The sequence below is a fragment of the Budorcas taxicolor genome, chromosome 5 (genome assembly GCF_023091745.1).
Source record: "Budorcas taxicolor isolate Tak-1 chromosome 5, Takin1.1, whole genome shotgun sequence".
Taxonomy (NCBI): domain Eukaryota; kingdom Metazoa; phylum Chordata; class Mammalia; order Artiodactyla; family Bovidae; genus Budorcas; species Budorcas taxicolor.
In genome coordinates, this window is record NC_068914.1 from 117029070 (window position 1) to 117038710 (window position 9641).

The window sequence follows — 9641 nt, forward strand, 5'->3', positions numbered from 1 at the left end:
CTAGAAGGGACTAAAATCCATCCCAGGTTTTTACCAAGCCCTCTAGTTCTCCAGTCTAAAGAAGTATAATCACTGATGGTTTGGCTTCTAGGGAGAATGGATGTTTTCAGTAAAGGGGCAACCTCTTTGCTTTTGCAGGAAGTTAAAATATGTTCATTATCAGCTTTGAGGTTCAGACAGAGTCAGCAAAGACAGTACTTATAAGCGAGGAAGTTCACAGAGACTGGAAATTCTGATTCTCCTAATGACTGAGTAGGAAACAATGGTATAAACTTGTCCTTGCGGCTCCACAGAGGAGTGGGGCTCTTCTCTGCCCCCACCTCTAGAGCAAGCCTGGTATATCCTCTTTGGTGGGGGCTGGGGGAGAATTAATGGAAATTTCCCATAAGTAAAAGATGCTCCCTCCTTCTAACTTCCTCCCCTACTATCAACCACTCTCTATCTTAAGTAAGTACACACACACACACACACCCCAGAATGCCTAAAATTCCACCATTAGGAATTCATCTTTCAAGTTATGCTTGGCTGTCTTCCAGCCATTGTCATTTAAGATGCAAATATTCCAGAAGAGGTAATAACAATATAGTTTGCATTTAGTTAGCAACTTAGAGTTTGAGAAACACTTTCACTCCCATTATGTCTTTGCTCTTTTTTCATTATATCATTTTTACAAAACTTAGTCCTATGTATTTTATAGTTTTTAATGCAAGTGTGATTGGAATCTTTGCTTACATTTTGTTTTCTAGCTAGTTTTCACAGATATAAATAAAAAAGCTCTTGAATTTTTTTTATTTATTTTGCATCCTTCAACTTGCTTTTGTAGAGCCTGTCACATATTCTAAGCAAATTTTGTAACTTTCTATCAACTGAAATGCACTCATTTCACATGCTAGTAAGGTAATGCTCGAAATCCTTCAAGATAGGCTTCAGCAGTATGTGAACCAAGAACTTCCAGATGTTCAAGCTGTATTTAGAAAAGACAGAGGAACCAGAGATCAAATTGCCAGCATCCACTGGATTACAGAAAAAGCAAGGAGATTCCAAAAAACACCTACTTCTGCTTCATTGCCTATGCAAAAACCTTTGACTTTGTGGATCATGACAAAATGGAAAATTCTTCAAGATATGGGAATATCAGACCACTTTATCTATCTCCTGAGAAAACTGTATGTAGGTCAAGAAGCAACAGTTAAAATTGGACATGGAACAACAGAACTGGTTCACAATTGAGAAAGGAGTACGTCAAGGCTGTGTATTGTCACCTTGCTGATTTAACTTATATGCAGAGTACATCATACGAAATGCTGGGCTGGATGAAGCACAAGCTGGAATCAAGATTGCCAGGAGAAATACCAACAATCTTTTATGCAGATAATAGGCTTCCCTAGTAGCACAGATGGTAAAGAATCTGCCTTAAATGTAGGAGACCAGAGTTTGATCCCTGGGTCGGGAAGATCCCCTGGAGAAGGAAATGGCAAACCACTCCAGTATTCTTGCCTGGAGAAATCCACAGACAGAAGAGACTGATGAGCTACAGACCATGAGGTTACAAGGAGCCCAACATGACTGAGTGATTAACACACACACACACACACACACGCAGATGATGCCACTCTAATAGCAGAAATCAAGGAGGAACTAAAGAACTTCTTGATGAGGGTGAAAGAGGAGAGTGAAAAAGCTGACTTAAAACTCAGCATTCAAAAAACGAAGATCATGGCATCCAGTCCCATCACTTCATGGCAAATAGATGGGGAAAAAATGGAAACAGTGGCAGACTTTATTTTCTTGGGCTCCAAAATCACTTCAGATGGTGACTGCAGCCATGAAATTAAAAGATGCTTGCTCCTTGAAAGAAAAGCTATGACAAACCTAGACAGCATATTAAAAAGCAGAGACATCACTTTGCCGACAAAGGCCCATATAGTCAAAGCATGGTTTTTCCACTGGTCATGTACAGATGTGAGAGTTGGACCATAAAGAAGGCTGAGGCTGATCACTGAAGAACTGAGGCCTTCAAATTGCGGTGCTGGAGAAGACTCTTGAAAGTCCCTTGGACTGCAAGGAGATCAAACCAGTCAATCTTACAGGAAATCAACCCTAAAAATTCATTGGAAGGACTGATGCTGAAGCTCAAGCTCAAGCTCCAGTATTTTGTCCACCTGATACAAAAGGCCAGCTCATATGGAAAGTCCCTGACGCTGGAAAGATTGAAGGCAGGAGGAGAAGGGGGTGACAGAGGATGAGATGGTGGAATAGCATCGTCAACTCTACCGACATGAGTTTGAGCAAACTCCAGGAGATAGTGAAGGACGGGGAAGCCTGGTGTGCTGCAGTCCATGGGGTTGCAAAGAGTCGAACATGACTAGGCACATATGTTTGATGTTTCTGATAAACATTGTATAACATTTTAAGGTGCATTATTCCTGTTTTGCCTATATGGAATTTATCTGAAATGACCTGAATTTCATCAAGTACTTTTCAGGATAATTTTATATAATCATATTGTTTTGCCATCAGTTTATTAATAATGATAATAGTTAATGATTATGTAGTTCTCACTATCAGTTCAGTTCAGTTCAGTCACTCAGTCGTGTCCGACTCTTTGCAACCCCATGAATTGCAGCACGCCAGGCCTCCCTGTCCATCACCAACTCCCGGAGTTTACTCAGACTCAAGTCCATCAAGTCCGTGATGCCATCCAGCCATCTCATCCTCTGTCGTCCCCTTCTCCTCCTGCCCCCAATCCCTCCCAACATGAGTCTTTTCCAATGAGTCAACTCTTCACATGAAGTGGCCAAAGTACTGGAGTTTCAGCTTTAGCATCATTCCTTCCAAAGAACGCCCAGGACTGATCTCCTTTATAGGCCGGACATAATTAAACATTTTATATTTATGAACTCATTGAGATTTGCTACATCATTACCCCAATTTTATTTTTCTTCCTTTGAGTTGCTTTCTTTTTATTTAATTTAATTTTATATTAGAGTGCAGTTGATGTACAATGTTGGGTTCATTTCAGGTGTGCAGTTAAATTATTCAGTTATGAGAATGGATATATGTCTTTAATCTTGAACATAGCCTTAAGCTCTGAATACCAAACACTGGCATATGACAAAGGCCAGGCGCTAAGGAAACATTTCTTGAATGAATAAATGAATGAAACAAATGAATAAACTGATACTGTGGAATTTTTAAAACATAAATTATCACTGACAATAATTTATGGTTTACAAATTGTCTCTACTGTCGCAAAGAGTCATGTCCAAGACCCTATAGACTATAGCTCTCCAGGCTCCTCTGCCCATGGGACTCTCCAGACAAGAATATTGGAGTGAGTGATACTGGAGTGGGTTGCCATTTCCTCTTCCAGGGGATCTTCCTGACCCAGGGATCGAACCCATGTCTCCTGTCTCCAACACTGGCAGGCAGGTTCTTTACCACTATCACCAACTGGGAACCCCTCTCTACTGAAATCAAGAATTTAAAAAGTAAATAAATTTCCCCTAGTTGAAAACGAATGATAAAGCCTAGAACTTGAACACTTAGTCACAAAACCAGAAGAGGTAATCAAGTTTAATGAGCCATCGTCTTTCCTTTGGAACATAACATCTTTTGCCAAATGAGAGTTTGGAGAGTACCACAGGGTTGGCATGAAGAGAAATATTGGATGCTGGGTGTAGGGAGATATTGAGCTTGGAGCTGAAAGATTCAGGATGATTATGCAAACTTGAGCTTAACTCGTCACTTAGCCTCATTTTCCTAACTGGCAAGATAGAGATAACAGCATCTTAATGTGCAATGCTCTTATGAAGATCTAAATAAATAACAGTTATATAGCACTTTGCAAAACAGTAAAGAGTTATGCTGGTAATAATAAAGAGTGAACAAGTGAGCAGCGCCTGGGCAGCCCATTGCTTAGTTTAGTCACTTGTCTTTATTCTCATTAAAAATCAACTTTAATAAACCTCTAGATAAATCAAAGAGCACCTCTACTCCATTTTTTACATCCCTTCTCTCCCACCCCACCACCCTCCTCCATGACTGGGTCCCCTTGGGCATATAATTGCATATCTGCTTTGGGGTAATTCTCTTTGGCATTCCCTTGTTCATTATTTTCTACCCAGTGGTTTCCTTGCAGTCTTGCAAGTTTCCTACTGCAAACTTAATTTTCAAAGAAAATTAATTGTTAGGAGAAGCAGATTTTACAAAAGGAGTTACGTGAGTGAGAAAGCAACATGAGGCAATCATGTTTACTGCCAACAAATCACGATAAAGAACTAAGATGGAATCCCATTAGACTACTCCATGGCCTGGACACTGAACTCCAGCACAAGGGATAGCCCAGGTGTAGGCTACCAGACATTCAGATAGTCAGACATTCAAGTCCTGCCTGTGCCACTGAACCTCCCTGTCGCTTAGAAGTCCTTCCTTCAAGGTCAAAACACCCTGTATAACCATCTGTTTGGAGCTAGCAGAGAAATTCATTCTGAAATTCTGAAACACCAAGATTTGCTTCCGATGCATCACACTGCTATGTAGGAATGTCCAGCAGTATTCCTTCTCATGAAAACCAGTACTTCCCATAACTGTTCAGCTCTCTAGACTGCTGACATGTTTATTTCTGTCAGACTTGCAGAACTCCCACTCCAAGGAACTGTTAAAGGCAATTCTCTCAGATGATGAGATGCTGGGGCCCAGAGAGATGGTGGCTTGGTCCAAGTCACCCAAGTAGAAGCCTATAACTTTCCTGAACTGGAATGGAGATTAAAAGACCATCGAACTTAATCAGCAGCCCCTCTGTGAGTGTCCTCTGTCTATTCATCTGGCCTCTGCGTGAACACCTCCAGCAGTAGAGAACTCCTCACTTCCCAGGCCAGTCAATTTATCTTTGTTTACGTCTGACCTCTAGGAAGCCGGAATCAATCTTTCTTTCTCCTTCCCTCCCTCCTCATCCCTCAGTTTGGCCCATGTTCTGGCCACACTGAGCAGATTCCCCTCCAGGAGCAAAACCAGTCCTAGAACTGCCTGATTCCCCTTCCTTGCTCATCCCTCACACTATGCTAGCCCCCTCACCCTAGGGCGGAAACAGAGAACAAGAATTAGAGTGTTTCCCACAATACTTCTGGCAGTGCAGTAGTATTTCCCTCTTTATCTTATGAATATAATCTTTAATCCATCGTTTTCTCATTCACTCGGTGGGTTTATTGAATATTTTCTTTGTACTAGGCACAGTGCACTAAGCATTAAACAGCATAGGGCCTATGTCATCAAGAAGTTAAAAAAGGGGGCTTCCCTGGTGGTCCAGTGATTAAGAACCTGCTTGCCAGTGCAGGGGACATGGGGTTTTTCCGCTGGTCCGGGAAGATCTTGCATGCTGTGAGGCAGCTAGGCCCACACACCACAACTACTAAGCCCGTGCTGGAGAGCACACACTCCACAGCAAGAGAAACCACTGCATGAGAAGCCCACGCATCACAGTGAAGAGCAGCCCCAGCTTGCCACAATGAGAGCAAGTCCATGCAAAGCAACAAAGACTCAGCACAGCCAACAATTCATTAACAATTAATTTTTTAAAAAAGGATGTCTCACCAAAAAAAAAAAAAGTAAAAAAACTAACAAAAATATGATGTGATAAGGGCTACACTAATGGGCTTTGCAAAGTGCTATGTGAGCACCAAGGAAAATATGGCTAGTTGGCTGGGAGTCATTTTATCCCAAAATAAAAAAGCCCTATTTATATCTCATTGCTTGACTTGTAGTAGACAATTAACTAATGTTTGAATGAATGAGTGGAGTGACGTTTCCTCAAGCTTTGAATGATAAGGAAATGTTTCCAACTTAGAAAAAGAAATGGCTTGCAAATTCTTTAGGATGCTAATAAAATAATTTATTGAGGATATCATGTTAGTTTCCCAGAGCCACCCTAACAAAGTATTATAACCGAGTAGCTCAAGAAAATAGAAATGTATTTTCTTACAGTTCTGGAGGCTAGAAGTTTGAAATCAAGGTTTCGGTAAGGTTGATTTCTCCTAGAGGCTCTCTGAGTGGTCTGTTCCATGTTTCTCACTGAGCTTCTGGTGATGACTGGTGGTCTTTGGTGGTCCTTAGCTTGTAAGCACATCACTGAAGACTCTGCCCCAGTCTCTCCATCATATTCTCCCTGTGTGGGTGTCCAAACTTCCCTCTTCTAATCAGGACACCAGTCACTGGATTAAGGATCACCCCACTCCAGTATTTGCTCATCTTAACTTAATTACATCTGCAAAGATCCTATTTCTAAATAAGGCCACATACACAAGTGCCAGCGATTAGAACTTAAACAAGCTTTCTGGGGGGCTGGGGGTGGGGGGACACAGTTCAACCCAAAGGAAATACTAGAGTTTTAAGAAGTAGTGCCTTTTATGAAACAAGCACTGTACTAGATCTAAGGGCCAGAGAGACAAACAAAACAGACAGGGAACCTGCCTTCAGGGAGCTTAATTCTAGAGGTAGTATTGGGGGAGTGGCCAAGACAGACAGTTAACCAGCAAATGCATAAACAAGAAAACATGGATAGTGTTGGCAAGCGTCATATAAAATGGCTAGACATCTTCTGAGGAGGCAGTCAAGAGAGACTTCTCTGAAGAGGAGACATTTAAGATGAGATCTACATGAGAAGGAGGAGTTAAGCACAGGCCGTATCCTCACTTTAGGCCTTGTCCTGGAAGATCAAAACAACAAGAATACCGGTCTCAGAGCTCTGCTTCTCCCCGTGTGCCCACTGCCACGTCTTCATGTTACCAAAGTGTCACTCTTTTTCATATTCTGTCATCCAAATTCAGAAGAAGCCACTGGTCAGATTGACTTAACTGATTACAATGGTACCTGCTTGGCTGAGCCGTTGCTTGAGGGGCTGGAGGATGAGCGACCCTTGGTCCATTCTGTCCTACGTGGTCATCTCTCTCCTAGGCCAGCTGCCTCCAGACCAAGGCACGAGGCAATAGTTTCAGTTAAAAACAGAGAAGGGCACATCCAGTAACTCTGACCCCACTGCACAACACAAAGGCTTTTCCTACAGAGGGCGCCACCGGCAACGTTTCCATGGTGAGGATCACAGGACCATTAGGCCACAAACAGCAACTCTTGACTTGAGCAAAACTGAATTACTGGCAGAGTATGGATAACTCCCAGAATCAGATAGCAAGCTGGAGAAAGGAGTCTTAGAAAGAATGGAAAGTAGGACAACTCTGGGGATCTGAGAGTCCAGAAGGAATGAATGCTCCCTTTGAGCGATTATTGGAATGAATGGAGGCCACCATGTTGGTTTTCTGTTAAGATTCAACTTCTTTGGCTGGGGGTGGGGCATCTTGATTGACAGCCCTACCAAGACTACGTTCAATAGACAAAAGAATGTTTCCCACAGTAAAATCTGGGCGTGGAATCAGAAGAGATACTGTTCATCAGGCAGGCGAAACTTACAGCGGTGTTTCGCAATTATCAGCAAATGTATTTCATTGGTTAAGTAGAGGAGTCCACAAAAACTCTGTGGAAGTTTCCAGATTTGCTGATTAGTGCATGGCAGTTTGTCTATGTACTTAAATTTTAAATTTTCCAGTAGTCCCATGCAATTCGTTTCTTCCTAGGAAAGCTCATGCCAAAAAGCTAGCATGTCTCCTTCTAGTCAGACAATCTGATAAGCAAACACATTGGCATTTGAAAGACCAGGTCTGCAAATGGTTTCTTTTTTTTTCCCAAGAAGTAGTTCATATTAGGGCCCTGGAAAAAATAACATGCCCTGGTGCTGAATGAGTTTGAACCTTAATACTGTCAGCCGGTCCTGGTGGTGACAGAAGCTGATCTCAGATTAAACAGCTTCATTAGGGCAGAGGCACTGGGTCCAGGCAATGCCTGGAGAAATGGAACTGCAGAAATGAATGTCTTTTTGCTTGTCGGGGAAATATCCAAATTGCTCAAATGCTGACCCTCCTGGAGAAAATCAGCCCAATGGAAGAGACCTGTTTTCATGTGAAGTCAAGTCTGGGTAGTCCTTCTCAAGCCTTGTAGCTGGCCCAGGCAGGGTCCTAGCTGGAATGAGGGTACTTGCCTCTTTTGATGAGGGTAGTGCTGAGCGAGGATAAAGCTATTCTTTGCTACTTCACCCAAAACTCTGTCTCTGAGAATTAATTTGATATTAGAGTATAGTGCCCAGATTCAGCTTCAGATGCTGGGGATAAATTTGCAAGCACCACCCCTTCTGCAGTTTTACTAGCTATGCCCACTAACCTCCATCAAGGCGGTTTCTATAGAAACACAAAAAGGCTGAGATTTGGCTGGTCTTGGCTGACACCTAAGACCAACGACATCCCTCTTAACCCAGGCCCTGACTGGCATCAAATAGGCCATCTGAGAGATGGTTTGGAAGTAGGAGAGAACGCAGACTTTGGGACAGATATTCCTGGTTACTATCCTCTGCTATCTAAAGAGCCTCAAATCAAACATATCACCTCTCAGGATTTCATCTGACTTTCAAAGATGTTGCAGGTTTTAGAAATAATACATACAGCTGTAGAGTGAGGGTGGAGGTGGGGTCTGGGTGCTTCTTTGCTGTACCAGATGTTTCCTTCTGTGTGGAGACAAACTCCTGGCCTCTCTCCTCTCCTTACTTACCCCTTCCCAGAGAAGAAGAAAGAGTGTTTTTGTGGCCATGCTGTGCTTCCCTGGTGGCTCAGAAAGTAAAGAATCTGCTTGCAGTGCAGGAGACCTGGGTTCAATCCCTGGGTTGGGAAGATCCCCCGGAGGAGGGCATGGCAACCCACTCTAGTATTCTTGCCTGAAGAATCCCTGAACAAGAACACTGAAGTGAGTTGCCATTTCCTTCTCCAGGGGATCTTCCCGACCCAAGAATCAAACTCTTGTCTCCTGTGTCTCCTGCTTTGTCAAATGGATTCGTCACCCCTGAGCCACCAGGGAAGCCTCTGATATACCTAGGTGGCAAGTGAACTTTATGGTAACTTTGTGAAGGCAGGTCATTGAGTTGAGCCTCATCCTGGGCTACATGCTGTGAATCCCAGTTTTGCTAATAACTAGCCATGTGACCACAGGCAAATGATTCTGCTGGCTTCACAGAGAGGAAGGGAACAAAAGCGAGTTCCTCCCTCGGAGAGTCTGTGTTCTTACAATCAGCATTAGAATTTAAAACGCCCACATGCATGTCTCTGAAAGTAGTAAGGAATGGGCTGGGGGTATAAGGTCCCCTCCACATTCAACATTTGGAACACAAGCTTGGGGAAGTTATAGGATGCTCACCTAGTAGTTTAATTATCTTAATGCTTTAATCTACATCTATCTCTCAGCTTCCTGTATCTTTCTTTTCCACCAACCAGGCCAAACAGTGAAAAGAAAACTTCATTTGTTTACTCAAAAAAAAGGTTGGGGTTTTTTTCCAAAAAAATTGTGTGAAAGATGAACTTGGTGGTAGGCATTGTTCTAAAGGCTCAAGATACAGCATGAACAAAAACCAGAATTCTTGTTTTCCTAAAGCTTACAGTCTACTGAAGAAAAGCAATAAAGAAAACATTTCAGTGTCTTCATTTAGAGAAAGAGAGAAGCTAGAATGTCAGAGGGTACTAAGTGCCCAGCAGAAAAATAAAGCCAAGAAC